The 26,236-nt window shown below is 38.0% G+C and overlaps 1 protein-coding gene across 1 annotated transcript in view; it reads left to right on the top strand.

Annotated features, from left to right (window-relative positions):
* Positions 1 to 26,236, top strand: part of LOC134372211 (zinc finger protein 772-like) — a 70,932-nt gene that overhangs the window by 10,865 nt on the left and 33,831 nt on the right. The gene's annotated exons all lie outside the window — the stretch shown is intronic.

The raw sequence follows: 26,236 nt of genomic DNA, 5'->3' as shown, positions 1-26,236 counted from the left end.
ATGAAATATAACAGTACAACAATAAAAAGTGATTAAAATGTTGAAAGACATTGTAGTAATATTAGCATAGCATTTGCATTGCATTAGGTATAAGTAATCTAGATACAGTTAAAAGTATATGGGAGTATGTGTGTAGGTTATACGCAAAATCTGCAACATTTTATATAAGGGACTTGAGCATCCATAGATTTTGGCATCCACAGGTGTTTCTAGAACCAGTCACCGGCAGATACTGAGAGATGACTGTATATGGTCTTTGTCCCAGGTTCCTGGGACAGAGCTTCAAAAATCCTGGAATTCTTTGAGTGAGAGCAGTGTCTTTCTTATGCTAATGAGGTGACTCTTGGTAAGCCCCTAGTCAACCTCAAAATGGGATTTGGTCGCCAGAAACACCAACCTTGTGATTAGAGGGTTGAAACTTTGACTGAAAGTGTCCTTCGGGGATGGGAGAAGAGGTCGAGGCTGAGTTCAGTCATGTGGTTATGACTTAATCAGTCATGACTGTGAAAGGAAATCCTCAATCAACACTCAGTACACTGAGGTGTGGTGCAGCTTCCTGGTGAGTGAACATGTTGACGTACCAGGTGAGTGACAATCCCTGACTCCATGGGAAGAGGGCATGGCAGCTGCACATCTGGGATCCTCCCAGGCTTTGCCCTGTGTCTTTTATTCAGTGTCCGAGAGTTTTATTCTTTATAACAAAACTGGAGTTGTAAATACAGAATAGCACTTTTAGTGAGTTCTGTGAGACATTTTAGCAAATTATTGAACTCAAGGGAGTCATGAGAAACCCTGAAATTATAGCTCGTTTCTCAGAAGTGCAGGTGGCCCCTGAGACTTGCAGTTGACATCTGAAGTGAGGGCAGTCTTGTGGAGTCTTTAAACCTGTGGAGATTTATGCTGTGTAGTTCGTGTCAGAGTGGAAGGGCATTTCCTCAACATGATACAAGATAGCTGTTAAAAACCTAAAGCTGACCTTACAATTACTGGTGAAAATCTGTGTTCTATTCCGCAATTATTAGGAATAAGCCAGGGATGTCCACTCTCACAACTTGTGTATAACATTGCACTGAAAGTCGGTGTCCATGACATAAAATTAAAGGGACTAAATGGTGTACAGAATGTAAAGGCAGAACCCAGGTGGTCAGTATTTACAGCTGATACGCTTGTCTAGAAGATTTTTAGTTACCTACTTAAAAAGCTAATAGATCTGATAAATGAGATTAGCCAAGGTGCCAGGATAAAAAGCCAACCCTCTGTATCTGCATGTTTGGAAATATACAACATACAATTAATGCTTGGAAATTGAAAGGCTATACTACTAACAGTAACATAAAAATTGGAAATATTTAGGAATACATTTTTAAAATACATGTAAAAATAAATAAAAATACATTCAAGAACTGTTAAACATACTCACAAAGCATTGCTGACATATACCACATTTTTGAACTAAAGATTCAATATTGTAATTTGTCAGTTCTCCCCTATTTTTCTGTAGGTTCACACAGTTGTCAAGTTCCCAGTGATTTTTTTTTAGAAGTTGATTCTAAAATTCCTATGGAGTTTACGGAATGCAAAGGATATAAGATACACAAAGCAAAGTTTGGATAAAACAACAAATTTGAAAGATTTTATCTGATTTTAAGAATTATTATAGAGCTATACTAATCAAAAATATAGTATTGATAAAATGATAGACATAGCAAGAGGATAGAGTCTGGAAATAATCAATTTGTTTCCACCAGCAAAATTGCCAAAGTAGTTCAAGACTGAAAGGATAAAATTTTTAGCAAGTTGCTGTAAAAAATTGTGACATCTACATGAAAAATAACAAGCTTCAAAACTTGAGTCATTTACTAATTAACTCAAAACAGATGATAAACAATGTGAGAGATAAAATATACGCCTCATAGAAAATAACACGAGGAGCACTCTTTGTGGGTTAGATCATTTTTTTTTTTTTTACAAAAACATAACCAAAACTCAAGGTAATAAATTGAGACTTTACCAGAATTAAAAATCTTTGTGTTAGAAAGACACATTTAAGAAAGTGGAAATGCAGGCCATAGCCTGGGGGAAATATTTGGAAACTATTTATGATAAATAGCTGATATTCTGAGATTTTTCAATAATCCTTACAATACTGAGAAACACAGTTTAACAAAAAATGACAAACTTTTGAACACATTTCACCAAAGGAGATATATGAATGGTAAATAAACATGTGAAAATATGTTCAACATTACTAATCATTATGGAAATACAAATTAGAAGCACAATGAGACACCAGTACACATTCATTTGAATGGCTGAACTCCAAGACTGTCCGTGCCAAGTCTTAGAAGTTGTGGAACAGCTAGAACTTCCATACATTGCTGGTGGGAATGCAAAATGTTAGACACCACTTTGGAAAACAGGGTGATAATTCCTATAAAGCTAAACTTTATTTTATGACACATCTGTTTCTTGTAGGGATATTCCTAAGAAGAATAAAAAGCATGTGCCCATGGAAATTCTTGCACTCTACTTGAACATTCACAGCAACCACAGATTTACTGATAAAAGCCAATATGAAATAAATTTTTTTAAAAAATACTCAAATGCCCATCCATAGGTGAATAGGTCACTGTATTAGTTTGGCACAGCTGCCATAACAAAATACCATATACTGGGGTGCCTAAACAACAGAAATTAATTTTCTCACAATTTCGAGGTCCAAGATCAAGGTGCTGGTGGAGTTTTCTCTGAGGCCTCTTTCCTTGGCTTTCAGATGGCTGCCCTCTTGCTTCTGCTTCACAAAGCCATCCGCCCGTGCACATGTGCCCCTGGTGTCTCTGTGTCCTAATTTCTTCTTATAAATACACTAATCAGATTGGATTAAGGCCTAACCTAACGGCCTCATTTTATCTTAATTACCACTTTAACATCCCTACCTCCAAATACATTACATTCTGAAGTACTAGGGGTTAGGACTTCAACATACGAATTTTGTGAGTATACAATTCAGCTCATAACAGTAATTAATTGTAGTTTCTCTATAAAATGGAACACTATTCAGCAATATAAAAAAAAGTGTATAAAAATCTGGATGACTCTTAAAAGCCTTAACCTCAGTGAAAGAAGCCAGATGCAAAAGACTACATGTAGTGTCATTTAATTTACATAAAAATGTAGGGCTGGCCAGTTAGATTGGTTAAAGCATGGTGTTATAACACCAAGGTCAAGTATTCAGATTCTCATACCAGCCACCTGCCAAAAAAAAAAATTTATATAAAAATGTAGAAAAAGAAAAGTTAGTGACAGCACATCTGTAGTCAGTGGTGTCTAGGTCAGGAGGGCAGGGACTAACTACAGAGGACACCAGGGAACATTATGGGACCATAGATATTTCTATCATGAGCATGGTGGTGGTTACACAACAATATCCATTGGCAAGTACTTATATTGTACTATAACTAAATTAGTTTGACTAAAGAATCTATCAGTTCACAGAGATTTAAATAAATGAATAAATAAATGAAGCAGAAGGAAAACTCTACCCTACAGTAGAATGCCAACTAAAATATAAACAGACTAATGGAATAGGAAATTCATCAGTTGGTGCTAAACCTAGTGGACTGAAATATTGATGATGAGGATTTTTGCATATGTTCAAAGAATCGCCCCACCAATTATTTAAAATTATAAAAGAGAAATAAGTTTTGCAGAGATGTGAGGGACACTGTAACAAAGTAACCAATGTTAACATCACCAATACTGGGGAAATAGACACTACGTACCTCATCATATGATGCACTACAAAGGACTCTGTAGTATCCTTGCCAAAAGCACAAAATTAATATTGAGAAAACGTCATTACAAACCAACTGAAGGAAATTTTACAAAATAATTGGCCTGTATTTAAAAAAAAAAAAAAAGAAACTTCACAGAAAGCTGAAGAACTGTTTTAGATCACTGAAAACTAGGGAGACATGAGAAATATATGTAATTATGATACTTATTAGATTCTGGTATAATTGATGTTGGATTTGAATAGGTATAAAGAAAATTAATAGGACAGTTGTCAAAATTTGAATAAGGTCTGAATTACATGATACCATTTTATCAATATTACATTTTCTCATTTGGATCATTGTCCTCTGTTTATGTAAGAGAATATTCATTGATTTAGAATATACCCATTGAATTATTCAGTGGTTAAGAAGTGAAATGTTCCCAGCTGACTCTCAAAATGTAAAAAAATTATGTTTATATGGAGAAAAAGAGAAAAAAACTTTCATCAAAATAGGGATAGAAGGGATTTTTCTTAATCTTATTTAAAAATCTGCAAAGCCTATAGCAAATATCATATTTCATTGCCAATTATTACAATATTTCACTGAGTTTAGGAACAAAAGCAGAATGGTCTTTCTCTGTACTTGTATTCAGTGTTACACTGGAGGTCCTATCGAAATAAGTCAAGTAAATTTAAAGCTATTGGAAAGAAAGAAATACGGCTGTCCATTCTCACTACTTTAAAATATTTCCTCAAATGTCACCTTCACTATTAGTCCTACCACAGACATCCTACTAGATATTTCAACTCATCCCTGTGCTTTTCTTCACACACACCTTATTCCTTAGCTTTTCTGTAGGACCCATTACATTCTAATATAACAAAAACTCTAATAACTAAGGTGGATTGTTATTTGCTGGTTTTCATCAACTCTATGTTATGTCCATTAGGGAAAATTTATTTTTATGATTTTTGCACTGATATATCCCATGTGTCTGAGCATAGAAGTATTTAATAAACATTTGTTAGGGGGCCGGACCGTGGCTCACTTGGGAGAATGTGGTGCTGATAACAACAAGGCCACGGGTTCGGATCCCTATGTGGGATGGCCGATCAGCTCACTTGGGAGAGCGTGGTGCTGACAACACCAAGTCAAGGGTTAAGATCCCCTTACTGGTCATCTTTTTTTTTTTTTGTCTTTTTCGTGACCGGCACTCAGCCAGTGAGTGCACCGGCCATTCCTATATAGGATCCGAACCCGCGGCGGGAGCGTCGCCGCGCTCCCAGCGCTGCACTCTCCCGAGTGTGCCACGGGCTCGGCCCTCCTTACTGGTCATCTTTTTAAAAAGATAAAAAAATAAAAATAAAAAATAAACATTTGTTGAAAGTGAAAAACACATTTTTGGGTTCATTTGTACCACTTCAGAGATTCCTTCTAACTCATTCACTATGTCTCCCTTCAACTTCAGTATACTTAATTGTCTCTTAAACAGAAACCATATTTTGTGGACAAACCTTCAAGGTGGCTAAGAATCTAGCACAGCCATGTACTCAGCTTCATTTTCTTGTTGGATCTCAGTATTCTCTGATCACCTGACTTTGGGATTATTTTCTTATATTTCACAGCTAAGGTTTTCACTAGTTATTTTTGCCACACCTGTTGCAAATCTTTATTAATCAATATTAATAGCTTCTGATGATATTCACAATTCACAAATATTGTTTCAGAAAGAATCATTCCTCATGCAATTACAGGTGATTTGGTAATCACTTCCCAACTAGGGGATAAGATCATTGGGTTTCACCTTTATCTCCGGTTCAGATGACCCCTCTCCACACCTGCACAGATGTTTCCAGGACACCCACTCTCCTGCTACATATGCCAGTTGGATGATTATATATTTACTGATTGTTTAGTTATTAGTTATGTGATATCCTTAGAATGATTTTTATCTCATGAAATCCAGGAATAACTATTCTTTGTATAATAGTTATGCTTTCTGATATTGGAACATAGAAGTGAACATTTCTATCAAAGACAATTACTGAGGAAACCAGAGGATTATGCCACCCTTGTTCACCAGCTTTGGGGCTACCCAACATCTCCCCTCTCTCCTCCCTGTGTTAGTGCTCTCTAACGTTTTTTTGCTTGTCTCTGAATAAACAAGCTAAACCTCACAGTGTTCACTCTAAAGGCTTCATGTGATAGGAATGGGATGCATAATTAAATAACAAAGGTGAGTTCTCACCTGCTGAACAGACACCTGGTGTTGGTGTTTTAAGTACTGATAAATGTGTTTCTTTTGGGGAGGGGGAAACAGCGCTAATTAGAGTCTGTAATAATCTCTCTGTTTCTGTCTTTAATAGAAGACTATTAATACTCTTCTGAAATTCAAAGAAATAAATATATAACATTTTTTCCTCATTAGTAGAAATGCAAATCTTATGTAAATGTAAATGTTGATAAAATATTGTGAGGTTCAGACATTAGAAATAATCAGGGGCTTTAAAATCCACAAGAGCTCCCAATTACACAAAATTAAATTAAACATCCTTAAGAAAAAATCCACAAGATATCAATGTAACCCTGCCATTTAAAAAATACTTTGCTATTCTTCTTATTATTATTTGAACATAGTTGTCTGTACATATCTGTGGTGTATGGCATTGAATTTCAATATCTATATGTAATATATGATGTCCAAATCAGGATAATTAGTGTATTATCATTGTACAATGATATATGTACAATGATATTCAGCATTGTACAATGAAATCAATTTTCATGGCTCTTACCAATTCCTTCCTTACTCTCCCCCCTCCCTCTCCCCCTCCCCCTTGCCCACCTCTGCTCCCGACAGTTCTGTTCCCTTCTTTTGGAAGCTTAACGTATTATTATGATTGTTGTTTCTTGCTTGCTTTTTTTCTTTCTTTTTTTAGCTCCCATTTATAAGTGAGAACATGTGGTATTTCTCTTTCTGTCCCTCACCTATTTTACTTAACATAATTTTCTCTAAGTACATCCATGCTGCTGCAAATGGCAGAATTTCATTCTTTTTTATGGCAGAGTAGAATTTCATGCGTAAATATACCACATTTTCCTTAGCCAGTTGTCAAAGATCAAGGATGGACATTAAGGTTGCATACAACTCTTCACTATTGTAAGTAGACCTGCACTAAACATAGGTGCACAGGTGTCTCTTTGACATGGTGATTTCCATTCCTTTGGGTATATACCCAGCAGCGGGATTTCTGGGTCATATGGTAGTTCTATCTGTTGTTTGAGGAACCTTCAAACCATCTTCCATAATGGCTGCACTGATTTACAGTTCAAGCAATAGTGTAAGAGTGTTCCCCTTTCTCCACATCCTTGCCAGCATTTGTTATTCTCTGTCTTTTTGATAATAGCCAGTCTAAACAGCACAAGGTGACATCTCAATGTGGATTTGATTTGCATTTCCCTGATGCTGAGTGGTGTTGAGCATTTTTCATGTATCTGTTAGCCTTTTGTATATCTTCCTTTGAGAAGTGCCTATTCTGCTCTTTGCCCATTTTTTGATCAGGGTTTTAGTATTAGTATTACTGTTAAGTTATTTGAGTTACTTGTATATTCTGCATATTAATCCCTTGTCAGATGTGTGGTTTACAGATATTTACTCCCATTCCGTAGGTTGTCTTTGCACTTTGTTGATTGTTTCCTTTCTTGTGCAGAAGGTTTTTAGTTTGATATAATCCCATTTGTTTATTTTTTCCTTTTGTTGCCTGAGCTTGTGGGGTCATATTCATGAAGTCTGTCCCCAGTCAAACTTCCTGAAGTGTTTCTCCTGTGTTTTCTTTGAGGAGTTTTATAGTTTGGAGACATATATTTAAGTCTTTAATATATTTTGAGTTGACTTTGGTATATGGTGAGAGGTATGGGTCTAGTTTTATTCTTCTGCATATGAATGTTCAATGTTCCCAGCACCATTTATTGAAGAGGCAGACTTTTCCCTAATATTTGTTTGTGGTGCCTTTGTCAAAAACCAGTTGGCTGTAAATATGTGGGTTGATTTCTGGGTTCTTTATTCTGTTCCATTGGTCCGTGTGTCTCTTTTTATGGGTTGAAAAAGAAGTTAAATAGGAAATCAAAAAATTTCTTGAGACTAATGAAAATAAAGACACATACCAAAAGGTTTGGGATACTGCAAAACAGTACTGAGAGGGAAGTTTATCGCAATAAATGCTAATTTATGTCACAAAAAAAGAAATATTTCAAATAAACAACCTAACACTACACCTCAAAGAACTAGAAAAACTAGAACAATCCAATCCCAAAATTAGTAGACAGAAAGAAATAATTAAGATTGGAGAAGAACTACATGGAATAGAAACCCAACAAACAATACAAAAGATCAATGAAACAAAAAGTTGGTTTTTAGAGAACATATGTAAAATAGACAAACTATTAGCTTGGCTAACTGAAAAAAAGAGAGAGAGAAGAATCAAATAACACAAATTAGAAGTAAAAATAAAAGAGACATTACCACCAATACCATAGAAATACGAAGAATCATTAAAGACTATTATAAACAACTATACACCAACAAACTTGAAAATCTGGAGGAAATGGATAAATTTCTGGACACACACAGACTACCAAGATGGAAACAAGAAGACACAGAAAACCTGAACAGCAACAAGATTGAAGCAGTAGTCACAAATCTCCCGACAAAGAAAATCCCAAGGCCAGATAGCTTTACTGCTAAATTCTACAAACCTTTAAAGAGGAACTAATACAGAGTCTCTTCAAACTATTCTAAAAAATTGAAACAGAGGCCATTCTCCCAAACTCATTCTATGAAGCCAACATCACCTTGACACCAAAACCAGACAAAGATACAAGAAGAAAAGAAAACTACAGGCCCATATCTTTGATAAATGTAGGCACAAAAATCCTCCCAAAAAATTAGCAATTAGAATACAGCAACACATAAAAAAAAATTATACACCACAGTCAAGTGGGATTCATCCCAGGGATCAAAGGATGGTTCAAAATACACAAGTCAATAAATATTATACACCACATCAACAAAATCAGGGACAAAAACCATATGATTATCTCAATAAACACAGAAAAAGCATTTGACGAAATTCAACATCCCTTCAAGATAAAGACACTCAGCAAGTTAGGTATAGAAGGAAAGTATATCAATACAATAAAAGACATATATAACAAATCTACTGTCAATATCATCCTGAATAGGGAAAAAGTGAAATCCTTTCCCTGAAGAATGGGAATGAGACAAGGATGCCCACTCTCACCACTTCTATTTAACATAGTATTGGAAGTACTAGCCAGAGCGATCAGGCAATGGAAAGAAATAAAGAGCATCCAGATTGGAAAAGATGAAGCCAAATTGTCCTTGTTTGCAGATGACATGATCCTATATCTAGGAAAGCCTAAAGACTCTACAAAAACCTCTTAGAGTTGATAAATGATTTCAGTAAAGTTGCAGGATACAAAATCAACACGCAAAAATCAGTAACACATTTATACTCCAACAACGAACTAGCAGAAAAAGACATCAAGAAAGTTATCCCATTTACAATAGTCACCAAAAAAAAAGAAAAAGAAAAAGAAATACTTAGGAATAAGGTGAACCAAGGATTTGATAGATCTCTACAACAAGAACTACAAATCACTGTTGAAAGATATTAAAGAGGACACAAAAAGATGAAAAGACATTCCATGCTCAGGATTCAAGCTGCCTCCACTAGAACATATCCAGGACAGCTCCCTCCTTAGAATTCCAAACCTATGAGTTCAGCTACCCACCTGAACCTTCCACTCTAGGACATCTCAGAAGCAACATGTCAAAAATCCAATTTCTAATCTCCCTGAAACCTGCTCCCACACCAAATACCCCATCTCCATTCTTCCAGATGATCAGGCAGAAGAAAAATGTGGGACGATATTTTGCTTTCTAATTTCACTCCCAGCCACATCTGATAGAGCAGGAAATCCTGTCACCTTTAGGTTCTAACAAGAATGTGACCACTTATCTTCACTCTATGGCCAGCGGTCTGGTCCAGTCACCACCATAACTCTCCTGGATACTATTGTGGTAGCCTCCTCATTGGTTTTCCTACCTCCATCGTCATCACCTCCTCTCCCCCACCATCTGTTTGCCATCAACAGCATTTGGAATTCTTTTAAAACCATAATCCAGATCTTGTCCTTCCTCTGTTCACAACCCTCCATGCCTCATGGGAGCCTAAAAATAAAGGCCCAGCTGCTCAGTCTGTCATTCCTGGCAAGACTTCACCTTGGATGGTTCCCTGCAGATACAATCAGTACCCACATTCCTCAACTGCTCCTGGTTCAAGAGACCCTTCCTGAGGAAGATGCTGAAAGTACCACCTGACTTGCTGCACATGCTCATAAAGGAGTGTTTCCTGGGCTTTCATTGGCCCAAAATTGCCACCACTCACTGAATAGCCTTCTGGGTAATCTAGTTTCCACTGCATTACCAGTTTCCTGGAAGTGGAGTCCCCTTACAATGTCAAGGGTATTGGCCAAGTGCCACTGCGGGGAAAAACAAGGAAGACAATTGAGTCAGAAAAGACTATCATATATAAACACTAAAGATTTGGATCTCTCAACATAAAAATGAATACAGGATTACAAACAATACATTAGAAATTTAAAAGACAGTTATTTGGCAAGTTTATCAATTTTTGCCTTCCTATATATGTTTTGTTTTCTAAATAAAGACTACTGGATGAAAATCTTGAATGAGATATTCAAATGAGAAAAGAAATCAAGTCAGTAATATTTCGGAGCAGGTATGAAGATTAAAGATAACAAAATATCTTGGTATGTTTTATTATTATCTAAGAAACAAAAACTTTAAATATTGGTAACAAATCCATTTTGACAATGTTGATTAGTAATTTGTTGTGTTTGGCGGTGTCACAAGTCAAAATGACTAAGAGATTGTGCTAAAATACTTGTTTCATGGGGGAAGACTTATAATACTGGCTGTAATTATTAAAATCCCATCATTGTTTTAGAATTTGAGAAGCTATTTCTAAACATCATAAGAAAATGAGTATAGAATAGACAGAAATTATTTTAATATACAAGTTTGGAGTAATTGCTCAAGATTAAGAAATATTACAAAGTTTTAGTAAGAAAACTGTGATATTGGTATAGTAGCATAAAATTTAGATTAAAACTGCAAAAGACAAACAAGCAATTTTTTAAAAGTTCAACTTTATTGACAATTATAAAAATGAAAGTTAAAACAAAACTCATTAGATTGGCCAAATTCATTAAGCATGATAGTCAACTGTTGGACACGTTGTAGAAATTAGAAAAACATAAACTACTAGTGAGTATCTAAAGTAAAATTATTTTGGACAAGAGTTTGTCATTATAAAGTAAATACTAACTTGGGCCTATTCCTGGGAAAGAAATTCCTGTCCTCAATATATACTCAATAGATACTCATGTTTATATAGACTAGAAAAAATGGCAGGTATAGCTATTGTAGCAATGCTCGTAATTGTCAAATATACGCAGAAAGAAATAAAACAGCCCTTCAATAGGAAAACTGTAAATATATTTTATTCATATTTATGCCATGGAATATGATACAAAACTAAAAAATGAATATCTTGATAAACATGCAAATACATGAGTAAAATCATAAACATTTTATTATGCAAATAATGTAAGACATAATAAACATTATTATGTGATTCCATTCTTAGCATGTTTTGGTTTTTTGCAGCTGGCTGGTACAGGGATCCAAACCCTTGACCTTGGTGTTATAACACCATGCTCTAACCAACTGAGCTAACCAGCCAGCCCCATACTTAGCAAGTTTTAAAACAGGTGAAAGTAAACTTTATTAGTCAATGATTCTCACATAGTTAGTGTATTAGTCTGTTTCTGTTACTTATAACAAAATAGGTGGAACTGAGTAATTTGTAAAAAACCAAAATGTATTGCTTACAGTTTCAGAGGCTGGGAAGTCCAAAGTCCAGGGAACACATCTGGTGAGGTATTCTTTGGTGGTGTCTTTACAGTACTACAGGGGTCTCACATGAGAGAAAGTGGCTGAGCAAAGAAAGAGACACTCTTCATGTGCTCTCCTTTTAAATCCCTTTGAACCATGCCCCTGACCACCACTATTAATCCATTCACTATGACATGGTCCTACAATCTAATCACTTCTTCAAGGCCCCATCTTTCAATTAATAGTACTTGCCACCCTCATCATACTGTCACAGTGGGGACCAAGACTCCAACACATTAAACTTTTGGGGGGACATAATTCAATCCATAATATTTCGCCCCTGGTCCCCCAAAACTCATTTCACATATAAATACATTCATTTTATTTCCATAGCTCCATAGTCTTAACTTGTTTTAACTCTAAAGTCCAAAGTCTTAAGGTCCCATCTGAAAAATCAAAACAAGTTATTTACCTCCAAGATACAATGGTGGGACAGCATAGGGTACATATTCCCATTTACAAATGGAGAAATAGGCCAAAAGAAAGGGGTAACACGTCCTAAACAACTCTGAAACCCAGCAGGGCAGACAGTAAATCCCAAATCTGGCAAATCATTTACCTTGACTCTGTTTGGCATTCTCTGCACACTGGTATGGGAGTTCAGTCCCCAAGTCCTAAGGCAGCTCAGATTCTGTGGCTTTTCTGCTCTGAGGTGATGCTTCAGCTCTCACAGGCTGGTGTTGCATGATGGTAGCTCCCCAATTCTGGGGTCTCTATGAGGGTCCTATTCATATGGCTCCACTAGGCATGGCACTGCTGGGGTTTTTCTGCTGCAACTCCAACCCCACGTTTCCACTTGGCATTGCTCTAGTGAAGACTCTATGTGGTGAATCCACCCCTGTGACAGATCTCTTCTTCTGCCCCCAGGCTTTTCTATATACATCCTTTGACATTGGGGTCCACAAGCCTCCACAGCTCTGGCATTCTGCAAGCCTGCAGACCTAACACTACATGGATGCTGTCAGGGCTTCTGGCTTGTATTTTCCAAAGCTATGGGTACAGCCACACCTGAGGTCAATTTAGCTACAGCTGGAGCAGCCAAAGCAGCTTGGGTGCTGGTGTGGGGAGCAGCATCCTAAGGTGGCCCTGGGCAGCAAGACCATGGAGGGCACCTCAGGCCTGTTCCCCAAGACCATTCTGTCTACCTAGGCTTCTCGGCCTGTAATGGAAGACACAGCCTCCAAGATCTCTTAAATGCCTTCAAGGTATTTTTTTCCCTTCTCTTGATAATCCTTTTCTTCTGTATTAGTCTCCTTAGCAAATGGTTGCTGCGATGCACCATTCCATTTTCCTTCTGAAAATGCTGTTTGCTTCTCTACCGCATGGCCACGCTGAAAATTTTCTAAATCTTTGTGCTCAGTTTCTCTTTTAAATTCTGGCTTTATGTCATGCCTTTGCCACCATAACTCAGCATATGCTGTTACAAGTAGCCATGCAGCTTCCTTGATGCTTTGCTGCTTAGAAGTTTCTTATGCCAAATACCCTAGGTCAGCACCTTGAACTTCCACATTCCATAAAACTTTTGGGCATGAATGGAATGCAGCCAAGTTTCTTGCCAATTCAAAGCAAGGGTGATCTTTGCCTCCATTTTCTAGAAATCCCTTCTCATTTACATCTGAGATCTCCTTAGTGTGGCCTTTTACTGTCCATATTTCTATCAGGATTCCACTCAGCACCATTTAACCAGTCTTTAAGAAGTTCAAATTTTACCTTGTTTTCTTTTTGTCTTCTGAGACCTCCAAACTCTTCCAACATTTGCCTAACACGCAGTTCCAAAGTCGCTTCCATATTTTCAAGTATTTCTTATAAGCAACACCCCACTTCTCTGGTACTAATTTCCTGTATTAGTCCACTTCTGTTGTTTATAATTAAATACCTGGAACTGGGTAACTTGTAAGGAAATTTATTGCTCATAGTTTCAGAGGCTGGGAAGTCCAAAATCCAGGGAACACATCTGGTAAGGGTCTTCTTGGTGGTGGCTTTACAGCAATGCAGCGATCTCACATGGCAGAAAAAGACAGAGAGACTCTCATATGCTCTCCTTTTAAAGCCCCTAGAACCAAGCCTCTGACCAGCATTATTTGTTTGTTTGTTTGTTTATTATGAATATTCATGAGACACAAAGCTGACTGTCCCCTCTACTGCCCATGATGTGAGGGGCCAGATTCATATTGGGGACATACCCATTACCAGAAATTACTTTTGTACCCTTTGTCCCCTCCCAATTATCCTCCAACCTCCCTCCCCCTCTCCTGAAACCCAGCAGGGCAGGCATTAAATCCCAAATCTGGCAAATCTCCCCTCCATCCAATTTGTAGTCCTAGGAATGTTCCTTCCCTCTGTTGGATTATGGCACTACTGTGGTCTTTCTTTCCTGCCTTCGTTTCTCTCTTGGCTCCCACATATGAGTGAGCACATGCAGTATTTATCCCTCTGTGTTTTGCTTGTTTCACTCAACATAAGTTTCCCCAGGTTCATCCATGTTCTTGCAAATGGGAGTATTCCATTCTTTTTTATGGCAGAGTAGTATTCCATTGTGTATATATACCATGGTTTTTTTATCCAATCATCTATTGATGGACATTAAGGTTGGATCCATAGCTTGGCTATTGTAAACAGGGCTCCAATAAACATGGGAGTGCAGTTATCTCTTTGACATGATGATTTCCATTCCTCCGGATATATACTCAGAAGAGGGATTGCTGGATCATATGGAAGATCTATCTGTAGTTGTTTAAGAAACCTCCAAATTGTTTTCCAAAGTGATTGTCTAATTTACAGTCCCACCAACAGTGCAGTAATGCTCCCTTCTCTCCACACCCTCACCAGCTTTTGTTATTCACCATCTTTTTGATTATAGCCAGTCTAACTGGAGTGAGATGGTATCTCAATGTGGTTTTAGTTTGCATTTCTCTGATGACTAGTGATGTTGAGCATTTTTTCATGTATTTGTTGGCCATTTGAATGTCTTCCTTTGAAAAATGTCTATTCAGCTCCTTCACCCATTTTTAATTGGGTCGTTTATTTTTTTACTGTATAATTGCCTGAGTTCTAGGTATATTCTGAATATTAGTCCCTTGTAAGATGCATAGTTAGCAAAAATTTTCTCCCACTCTATAGGTTATCTTTAAACTCTGTTGATTGTTTCTTTTGCTGTGCAAAATATTTTTAGTTTGATATAGTCCCATTTGCTTATTTTTTCTTTTGCTGCTTGTGCTTTCAGGCTCATGTTCATAAAGCCTGTGCCCTGACATAACTGCTGAAATGTTTCACCTATATTTTCCCTTAATAATTTTACACTTTCAGGTCTTATACCTAGGTCTTTAATCCATTTTGAGTTGATTTTAGTGTATGGTGAGAGATGCATATCTAGTTTCATTCTTCTGCATATGGATATCCAGTTTTCCCAGCACCACTTGTTGAAGAGGCAATCTTTTCCCCAATGTAGATTTTTGTTGCTTTTGTCTAATATCAGATGGCTATAAGCCTGAGGGGTGATTTCTGGGTTCTCTATTCTACTCCACTGTTCTGAATGTCTATTTTTAAACCAGTTCCATGCTGTTTTGGTTGCAACTGCTTTGTAGTATAATTTGAAGTCAGGCAGAGTTATGCCTCCGGCTTTGTTTTTTTTTTTTTTTTGCTCAGGATTGCTTTGGCTATTCAGTATCTTTTGTTTTTCCATATGAAAGGTAAGATTGTTTTTTCCATTTCTGTGAAGAATGTCATTGGTATTTTGATGAGATTGCATTGAATCTGTAGATCACTTTGGGTAGTATAGAGATTTTCACAATGTTAATTCTTCTAGTCCAAGAGCATGGAATATCTTTCCATCTTTTTGTGTCTTCTTTAATTTCTTTCAGAAGTGGTTTGTAATTCTCATTGTGGATGTCTTTCACCTCTTCAGTTAAATTGATCCCTAGGTATCGTATTTTTTTTTTTTTTTTGGTGTCAATTGTAAATGGACTTACTTCCTTTTTTTCTCTTTCTGTTAATTCATTATTTGAGTATGTAAATGTACTGATTTGGGGGCATTTATTTTGTATCCTGCAATGCTACTGAAGTTATTAACCAGCTCTAGGAGTTTTTTGATAGAGTCTTTAGGTTTTCTATATATAGTATCTTGTCATCTGCCAATAGGGAAAGTTTGACTTCATCTTTTCCAATCTGGACTCCATTTATGTCTTTCTCTTGCCTGATTGCTCTAGCTGGTACCTCCAGTACTATGTTGAAATTGAAGTGGTGAGAGTGGACATCCTTGTCTTGCTCCTGTTCTTAAGGGGAAGGCCTTCAATTTTTACCCATTCAGAATAATACTGGTGGTGGGCTTGTCATAAATGGCTTTTATTGTGTTAGGATATTTTCCTCCTATACCTAATTTGTTGAGAGTCTTTATCATGAAGGAATGTTGAATTCTGTCAAATGCTTTTTTAGCATCTGTTGAGATAATCATATGGTCTTTGTCCTTGATGTGATGTATCACATTTATTGACTTTCATATGTTGAACCATCCTTGCATCCCTGGGATGAATCCCACTTGATCATAGTGTATAATTTTTTTGATATGTTGCTGTATTCTGATTGCTAATATTTTGTTGAGGATTTTAGCATCTAAGTTCATCAAGGATATTGGCCTGTAATTTTCTTTTTTTCTTGTGTCTTTATCTGCTTTTGGTATCAGAGTTATGTTGGCCTCATAGAATGGGTTTGGGAGAGTAGCGTCTGTTTCAATTGTTTGGAATAGTTTCATGAGAATTGGTGTTAACTCCTCTTTAAAAGTTTGGTAGAATTTGGCTGTAAAGCCATCCGGACCTGGACTTTTTTTGTTGGAAGACTGATAATTACCGCTTCAATCTCCTTGCTTGCCATTGGTCTGTTCAGGTTTGCTATCTCTTCTTTGTTCAGTCTTGGTGATTTATATGTGTTTAGAAACTTATCCATATCTTCCAGATTTTCAAATTTGTTGTCATACAGATGTTTATAGTAGTCTCTAATGATTCTTTCTATTTCTGTGGTATCAGTTTTAATGTCTCCCTTTTCATTTCTGATTTTTGTTATTTGGGTCTTCTCTCTCCTTTCTTTCTTTCTTTCTTTTTTTTTTTTTTTTTTTTTTTGGTTAGTCTAGCTAATGGTGTGTCTATTTTGTTTATCTTCTGGAAAAACCCAGTTTTAGTTTTGTTGATCTTTTCTATTGTTTTTTGGGTCTCTATTTCATTTAGTTCTGCTCTGATCTTAATCATTTCTTTCCATCTACTGCCTTTAGGTGTGGGTTGTTGTTGTTTTTCAAGTTCTTTGAGGTGTAGTGTTAGGTCCTTTATTTGAAGTCTTTCCATTTTTTTTGATATAAGCATTTACTGCAATAAGATTGCCTCTTAGTACCGCTTTTGCAGTATCCCACAAGTTTGATATGAGGTATCTATATTTTTATTCATTTCTAGAAATTTTTTTATTTCTTGTTTAATTTCTTCTTGGACCCATAGGTCATTCAGGAGCCTATTATTTATTCTCCATGTATTTGTATAGCTTCCAGCATTTTGCTTATTGTTTATCTCCAGTTTTAATCCATTGTGGTATGAAAAGATTGTTGGAATGATTTCAATTTTTTAAAATTTTCTGAGACTAGATTTGTGACCTCATATGTGGTCTATCCTGGAGAATGTACCATGAGCTGATGAGAAGAAAGTGTATTCTTTAGCTGTTGAGTGAAATGTTCTGTATATATCTGCCAAGTCCAGTTGGTCTAGGGTGTAGATTAAATCCTGTGTCTCTTTGTTGACTTGCTGCCTGGAAGTCCTGTCCCATACTGAGAAAGGGGAGTTCAGATCACCCACTATTAATGTATTGGGTCCTATCTCCTCCTTTAGGTCTGAGTGCTTGCTTGATATATCTGAGTGATCCAGTATTGGGTGCATACATGTTTATGATTCTTATATCCTCTAGCAGGGTATTTCCCTTACCATTTTATAATGGCCTTCTTTGTCTTTTTTAATGTTTTTTGGTTTAAAGTTTATTTTTGTCTGATATAAGAATAGCTACTCCTGCTCATTTTTGGTTTCCATTTTCAAGGTATATCTTTTTCCATCCCTTCACTCTTAGTCTATGAGTGTCTTTACAGGTGAGTTGGGTCTCTTGAAGCCAGCATATACTTGAGTCTAGCTTTTTAATCCAGTCAGTTAGTCTGTGTCTTTTGAATGGACTAAACTCCATTCACATTTAGAGTAGTTATAGACAAGTGTTGGTTAATTCCTGTCATTTAATTGCTACTTGTTTAGGTGGTTTAAATATCTTTTGATCATTATTTCCCCTTTTATTTCTCTTCTTCAATGTGAGTTGGGAATTTAAGGCTAGATGATTTAGCTTCTTTCTCTTTCTTTCTGGCTTTTTTGTTTTAACTGTGGGTTTTGCTCTTTCTTGTTTATTTGTGATGGTGGTCACTTTATTCAGATTCCAGATGAATGACTCCCTTGAGAATTTCTTGCAGGGCTGGTCATGTGGGGTGAACTCCCACAACTTTTGTTTCTCTGAGAAATACACTATTTCTCCCTCATTTCTGAAAGAGAACCTTGCTGGGTAAAGAATTCTTGGCTGGCAGTTTTTTTCTTTTAGTATTTTGAATATATCATCCCACTTTCTTCTGGCCTGTAGGGTTTTGGTTGAGAAATCTGCTGTTAGTTTGATCGGGGTTCCCCTATAAGTAACCTGATGCTTTTCTCTTGCTGCTTGTAGAATTCTCTCTTTGGTTCTGAGCTTTGTGAATTTAACTATAATATATCTTGGGGAAGATTTTTTTGGGTTAAATCTGTTTGGCAACCTTTGAGCTTTTTGGATCTGAAGGTCTGTATCTCACCCTACACCTGGGAAGTTTTCTGTTACTATTTCCTTGAGTAGGTTTTCAATACCTTTTCCTTTCTCCTGCCCTTCAGTAATACCCATAACTCAGATGTTAGAGTGCTTGAGGTTCTCTGCTATCTCTCGTAGGTTTTCCTCATTATTTTTAATTCTTTTTTCCTTTTTTCTGTCTGCCTGAGTTATTTCAAGAAGACCATCTTCAAGCTCTGAAATTCTTTCTTCTGCTTGCTCTACCCTGCTGCTCAAGCTCTCTGTCATGTTTTTTATTTCACTGAGTGAGTCATTTCTAGAAGTTCTGTTACACTCTTTCTTAAGGTGTTATTCTCTGTAGATTTCCTCCTTCATATTTTGGATGTTTTTTTCTCGTTTCATTGTGTCCTCTAATTGAGTCTTCCTTTATTTCTTCAAGTTTTCTTAGGATCATTATTCGAAATTCTTTTTCAGACATTTCAAGGATTCCCTGTTCTGTGGAGTATGACTTTGGAGCATTACTGTATCCTTTTGGTGGTGTCATTTCTTCTTGATTGTTTGTACTTCCAGTATTTTTTTGCTGATGCTTGGTCATTCGGTAGGGGGTTTGCTTCTTCTATTACACTGAGGTTGGCTGTGGAGTGGCCTTGGTTGCTACTATGGGGGGTGAATTGTCTTTGCTTGACAGTAATTGTGGTGGTGATTATGTTAAACCACCTTGGTTTCCATTTGAGACTCTGTGGTCATAGAATGAGCCCCTAGTGCTGTGGAGTTCTGCTGGGCCAAATTTAGTGGGTCACATCTGTAGGCTGGTGCTCCCCCCTGGGTCTGAGGCAGGGTGAGAGGCCACATCCAGCCACGTGGTTCCACTGGCTGGTGTTGCTGCCAGCCACTGCCAGTGGGCTCACCTATGTGGTGCCAGTTCAGGGCATGGGGTGGAGCCCAGAGCTCCCCCCACTGCCTGGGCCCATGGCGGCAGGGTAAGGGGGCAGCATGGAGCTGCATGGTTCCGCTGGCTGGTGCTGCTGCCAGCTGCTTCCTGACCAGCATTATTAATCCATACACTATGGAGTATTCCTACAATCTAATCACCTATTCAAGGCCCCACTATTCAATTACCATAATATGACTTACCATCCTCTTAACACTGTCACAGTGGGAACCAAGCCTCTAACACAGTAAATGTTTTTGGTGGAGGAGGGGTGGAGATCCAATTCAATGCATAATAGTTGGTAAACCTATCAAGAAAAGCAAAGAAATTCATACTTTGAGCATCGTAAAATTGCTTAACTTTTGAGGTTGAAAAATCTCAAAGTGATGGTTTCTTCATCATCCTTCTTCTTTCAGGGCCAGTTCAGGGGAAGATACCTTAGCAGAGACTTTGGATGAGGATCAAGTTGAGGCCACTCTCAGGCAAAAGCCCAGATCTTTTTTCAAAAAGGAGAAATACTCGCAGATTGGGACAGCTTCATTTTCTAGAAACCAATTTTGCATCTGCAAGGCAATGACTCTCATTTATTTCATGAACAGTTTTCACTCCAGTTACTTTGGTCTTTGTTTTCTGCCGATCAGTGGGTCTTAGGAAATCCTTTCAGAATCTAGGAGTGGCCACTGGGACACTTTCCTTCACTGAAGATTGTTTGTCCCTATTCTGATACACTTTGCCTTGAGGAACTGACATGCTGCTTCCCTATTGCCCACAATGGTCAATCCTTTAAGGGAGACTTCACCAGTCACACCACCTGGATTTTACTGTTTTCCAGTTGGCACAGTTGGATCTAGAAATGAGAGCAGGAGCATCAGTTGATTTAGAGCAGCAGTAGACACAGCAGCTGCAGCCCTATGCTAAGTTGGAAGGATAAGTGTGGTACGGGGGTTGGAGAGAATGAATTGGTAAGCAGAGACCCGAGTCTATACCTGAGGCCCAGGAGAGTGGGTTCAGGTAAATGTAGACCTTCAGCAGGTTCACCATAAAGGAATGGGAAAAATAGGAAACAGCAGAGGGAGCAGGAGCAGGAGAGCTAACTCTCTGCACCTAGATTCTCTCTCCCTGGTATCAGGCCCTGACAGTCTGGGCTTTTGTTTTTGCTTTTTGTTTTGGCCAATCCAGGTTGAGGGTTACGGTGTGTCACAGTGGGAGGAATTCCTCCTTATCCTTCTCTCTCATTTGACTCCGTGACTGAAAAACCTCTAGAACAGCCTCATTCTAATACCTTCCCAGGGAAAACATGTCGATATCGTCTTTCTGCCTTCTAGCTCCTGCCTCCATCTCTCCCATGCTGCCTCTCTCTGCCATCTGTGGGATCAGGAGACTTCTCCCAGTTTACAGAGAAATACTTGAGGTTCAAATAGAATGATGTGCCCATGATTATAACTCCAGTTGGAAGAGAAGAATACTCCAAATCCAGGTTCTCTAGAATTAAACATCTTTATGAGACCTATTGATTCCATGAGACACAAATATTTGTTTAACCAGGGTCACAAAGATTTAATTTCACATTTTCTTCTAGATGTTTTAAGGTTTCAGGTTTTATATTTAGAACAATGACTAATTTTAACTTGATTTTTTTCCCTCTTCTCCCTGTTTCAGGACTTCAGTCTTTCCACCTGTCCCTGGGAGATGATTTGGTGAGGCTACAAAGCTCTCTTGGTGTGTCTAGTTCTTACCCATTCTGAGCACTTCATTTGAATCCTCCTGCTCCTAGAAGACTTCCTGGGTTTCTCCAGCCCCCTCTTTTCTCCTCTGAACTCAAATTCTTGTTTCCTGAGCTGCTCAGTGGTACCAGTTTGCTCATGTCCTTCTCTCAGGCAACACTGTAAGCCCAAAGGCCACAGTGGGGTCTTGTATTTCACTCATGGGGTGCTTGGTACAAAATTGTTCAAAAGTCAACTGATTTTCGCACAGCCTGGAAAGAGGTGCTTATACCCAGGGACCTGTGCTTGGTTTAGACTGTATACAATATGAGGGCAGGGCCCATATATCATACTTCTTTTGTGTGTCTCCTGTCTTAACAACCTACCAGTGCATCCTTCAATTTTTTTTACTTTTATTTTATTTTGCCAATATACAATGTGGTTGATTATTGTAGCCCATTTTCGAAACCACCCTGCCTCTTCCCTCTCCCCTCTCCCTCCCAACAAACTCCTTTCTGTTTGCTTGTTGTATCAACTTCAAGGAATTGTAATTGTTGTGTCTTCTTCCCTCCCCCGCCCCCAGGTTGTTTATTTACTTATTTATTTTTAGGTCCCACAAATAAGTGAGAACATGTGATATTTCTCTTTCTGTGCCTGACTAGTTATAGTGGGGTGTTCAGGTCCCCTGCTATTATTGTATTAGTGTCTATTTCCTTCTTTAGGTCTAATAGAGTTTGTTTTATAAATCTGGCTGCTCCAACATTGGGTGCGTATATATTTATGATTGTTATGTCTTCTTGATGGATCATTCCTTTTATCATTATGTAGTGGCCCTCATTATCTCTTTTTATGGTTTTTAGTTTAAAGTCTATTTTATCAGATATAAGAATAGCTACTCCAGCTCGTTTTTCTTTTCTGTTTGCATGGTAAATCTTTTTCCATCCTTTCACTCTTAGTCTATGTGAGTCTTTATAGGTGAGGTCAGTCTCTTGAAGGCAGCATATAGTTGGGTCCTCATTTTTAATTCAGTCAGCCAGTCTTTGTCTTTTGATTGGTGAATTTAATCCTTTTACATTGAGTTGTTATTGAAAAGTATTGATTTACTCCTAGCATTTTATTAATTTTTGCTTGGATGTCTTAAGTGTCTTTTGTTCCTTTCTTTCTGATTTACTGTTTGTTTTCTGTAATTGTTGGTTCCTTGTGTTGTAGATATAATTTTTTTCTCTTCATTGCTGCTATTTTAATTTTACTAGTGGGTTTTGATTTTTCTTGAGTTTTTATGGCAGTGGTAGTTATTTTACAGGTACCAAACCCAGTATTCCCTTGAGAATTTCCTGTAAGGGTGGTCGTGTGGTAGTGAACTCCTGAAATTTTTGTTTGTCTGAGAAGTATACTATTTGCCCTTCATTTCAGAAGGATAGCCTTTTGGGGTAGATTATTCTTGGCAGGCAATCTCTGTCTTTTAGTATTTTGAATATATCATCCCATTCCTTTCTGGCTTTTAGGGTTTGTGATGAAAAGTCTGATGTTAGTCTGATTGGCGCTCCCTTATAGGTGATTTCACGCTTCTCTCTGGCAGCTTTTAAGATTCTCTCTTTGTTTTTGAGTTTTGCCAATTTGACTATAACATGTCTTGGAGAAGACCTTTTTGGGTTGAATACGTTTGGGGATCTTCGAGCTTTCTGAATCTAAAGATCTGTGTCTTTTCCTATACCTGGGAAGTTTTCTGCCACTATTTTGTTGAACATGTTTTCAATGCAATCTCTTTTTTCCTCCCCTTCTGGAATACCCATGACTCAGATATTTGAGCACTTAAGGTTGTCTGATATCTCTCTTAGATTTTCTTCAATGTTTTTAATTATTTTTTCTTTTCTTTCTTTTTTTTTTTTTGTCTGCCTGTGTAATTTCAAACAGCCCATCTTCAAGGTCAGAACTTCTCTCTTCTGCTTCTGCAAGTCTGCTGGTTAAATTCTCTGTTGTGTTTTTTATTTGGTTGAGTGAATTCTTCAGCTCGGCAAGCTCTGCTACATTCTTTTTCAGGGCATTGCTTCCCTTGTACATTTCTTCTTTCAGGTCCTGTATACTTTTCCTCATTTCATTGTGTTGTCTAGCTGAGTTTTCCTGCATCTCATTTAGTTTCTTAGAACTATCACTCAAAATTCCTTGTCAGATATTTCAAGGGCTTCTTGTTCTATAGGACCTAGATCTTGAAAGTTATTACCCTTTGCTGGTGTACTTTCTTGATTTTTCATATTTCTGTTATCTTTCCTCTGATGTTTAGTCATTGTGGCAGGGGATTTCACAGTCCACTGGTTTGACACTATTGTCTGACTAGGATGCTGCTGGGCTGCCAATTTTGTATGGCTGCCTCAGTGTCTGCTCGGTTGCCCACTAGTGCCTCAGGTGTGTGGTCGCCTTGGATCTTGGGCCTCTCAGGGGAGGCACCTCTCTGATCAGCATGCACTCGGCCGGGCTGGGGTTGGAGTTGGGTGGTGGTGGGAAGGCCTACCTGCTGGGTTGCATGCTGGCACTGCAGGGCAGGTAGTCTCTGAGGATCATGGGCCTCTCTAGCTGGGTGCCTCTCTAATCAGCGTGCACTCAGCAGGGCTGGGGATGGAGTCAGGTGGCAGTGGTGAGGACTACCTGTTGGGTCACATGCTGGCACCACAGGGCGCGTGGTCTCCACAGATCTTGGTGCCTCTCTTATCAGTATGCACTCAGTGGGGCTGGGGATGGAGTCAGGCAGAGGTGAAGCAGGCCTACCTGCTGGGTTTTACGCTGGCACTGCAGGGCAGGTAGTGTCCTTTTAACTTGATTTTTTGGTAAGACTGAAAGAGACATGTGATAAGTGGTCAGGAAAATTATAAATCAAGAATAAAAAATGACTACATTTTTGCAAACAACTAGCAACATGATGATGTTACTCATAGACTAAAGCAAGTCATGTGGGTAATGTTTGGTAAAATAGTTCAGTTTTGGTACATTAAGATGCCTATCAGAGAAGCAAATTAGAGTTTCAACAAAATCTTGGCAATATTATGATTCTGGAGCTCAAGGCATATCTAGGCTGCTAGGAAAGATTTTGGAGAACAAAATATTGGCCAATTTTATGCAATAACCCTGGAAGATTAAATGGTATGAGGATGCAAAACTGACAACTGGAATAATCTGGAGTCAAGCATCTCAATGTGGGGACTGGCTGGTTAGCTCAGTTGGTTAGAATCACAGCCTTGTAACACCAAGGTCAAGGGTTCAGATCTTTGTAGCAACCAGCCATCCCCACCAAAAAATTCTCAATGATGTTCAAGATTGACTGGGATACACAGCGGGGAAGAAGAGCCATGAAGTTCTAGAAATGGAATCTAACTAGAAAGAAGTGATAGAAGCAAGAGAGTTTTCCTTTCAAAAGAGTAGATATGAAATCACATTTGCATTGCTGATGTGAGCAATCCAGGAGATATTACTCTGGAGAGAAAAAGTGGAAAACAGCCAGGGAAAATACATTTAGATTTCAAGTAGATACAGAATTTAGAGACCTTTTGGTACACTAGGTTTTGACTAGAACAGTGGCCCTTCCTCTACAGTAATGAGCGAAGAAACAAAATGGGGATGGGGTGCACCTGCAGCCGCATTGTCAGTTTGGAGGTGGGTATATAGTGGAATCTTTTTGTCATACTCCATTTGCTGAAAAGAGCATGAAATGAGTTTATTAGCTGAACTGGAGGGAGCTATGGAATATGAAGTGCATCTAGAAAGAAAGGGGAATTTGTGCATGAAAGTGACCACCAATTATGGTGTGGAAAAGGATGGCCGTGGAGATTTGTTAGCATGATTTTTTAAAATTAAATGCTTTATTTTTTTAGAGCAGTTTTAGGTTCACAGCAAAATTGAGAGGAAGCTGCTGATATATCCCATATACCCTTTTCCTCCCCACATATATCACTTCTCCAATTATCAACATAGCATGATTTTTATTTTTTTATTTTTTTGGTGGCTGGCCAGTAAGGGGATCTGAACTCTTGACCTTGGTGTTATCAACACCATGCTCTTACCAACTGAGCTAAGTTGCCATCCCTGACATAGCACGATTTTTTAAAATGTCATTTCATAGGTGACATCTAGAAAATTGCGCACATCACAGTTGCATAGTTCAATAAATTTTCCCCAGGTGAACACATCTCTGAAACCAGGACCCAATCAAGAAAAGGACAGAAAAACAAATATCTCACTATCTCACTTATATGTAGAATCTAAAAAAGCCAAACTCATGGAAGTAGAGAGTAGAATTTTAGTTACAAGAGGCCAGGGAAATGAGGATGGGCAGGGAAAGGGGAGATGTTAGTCAAAGGGTTCAAAGCTTTAGGTCCACAGGAGAATCAGTTCTAGTGACCTATTGCACAGCATGGTGACTATACTTAATAATGATGCACTGCATATTTCAAAATTACTAATAATGTAGATTTTAAATGTCGTCACCACAAAGAAATAAGTATGTGCGGTGATGTATAATTAATTAGCCTGATTTAATTATTCCACACTGGATATATCTCTTTCTATCACATTGTACCCCATAAATATATACAATTATTTGTGAATTAAAACTAAATTTGAAAAAACCACAGCGTTAGCTCACTGGCATCTCTGTCAACCCCCTTTCAACCAGGAACCCAGCAAATATTTCTATCGTCTACCATTTCTGACTTCTAGCGTCCTGCTTCTAACACAGTTTTGCCTGCTTTTGCACTGTGGCTGCTCCTGCTCCTCCAACTCTTTCTCCTCTTCCTCTGCCTCTTTCTCTTTGTCTTCTTTATTCTCTTCCTGCTCCTCCTTTTTCTTCCCCTCCCCCATTTCTTCCTCCTTTTCTTTCTCTTTCTCCTTCTCTTGAAATCTGTCCAGTTGATGGATACTAGAATATAGAGCTTCATGTGCCTTATGTGGCCTTGAG

The sequence above is a fragment of the Cynocephalus volans genome, chromosome 3 (genome assembly GCF_027409185.1).
Source record: "Cynocephalus volans isolate mCynVol1 chromosome 3, mCynVol1.pri, whole genome shotgun sequence".
Classification (NCBI taxonomy): Eukaryota; Metazoa; Chordata; class Mammalia; order Dermoptera; family Cynocephalidae; genus Cynocephalus; species Cynocephalus volans.
The sequence above is the reverse complement of the archived record's forward strand: the minus strand, read 5'-3'. Positions and strand labels throughout refer to the sequence as shown.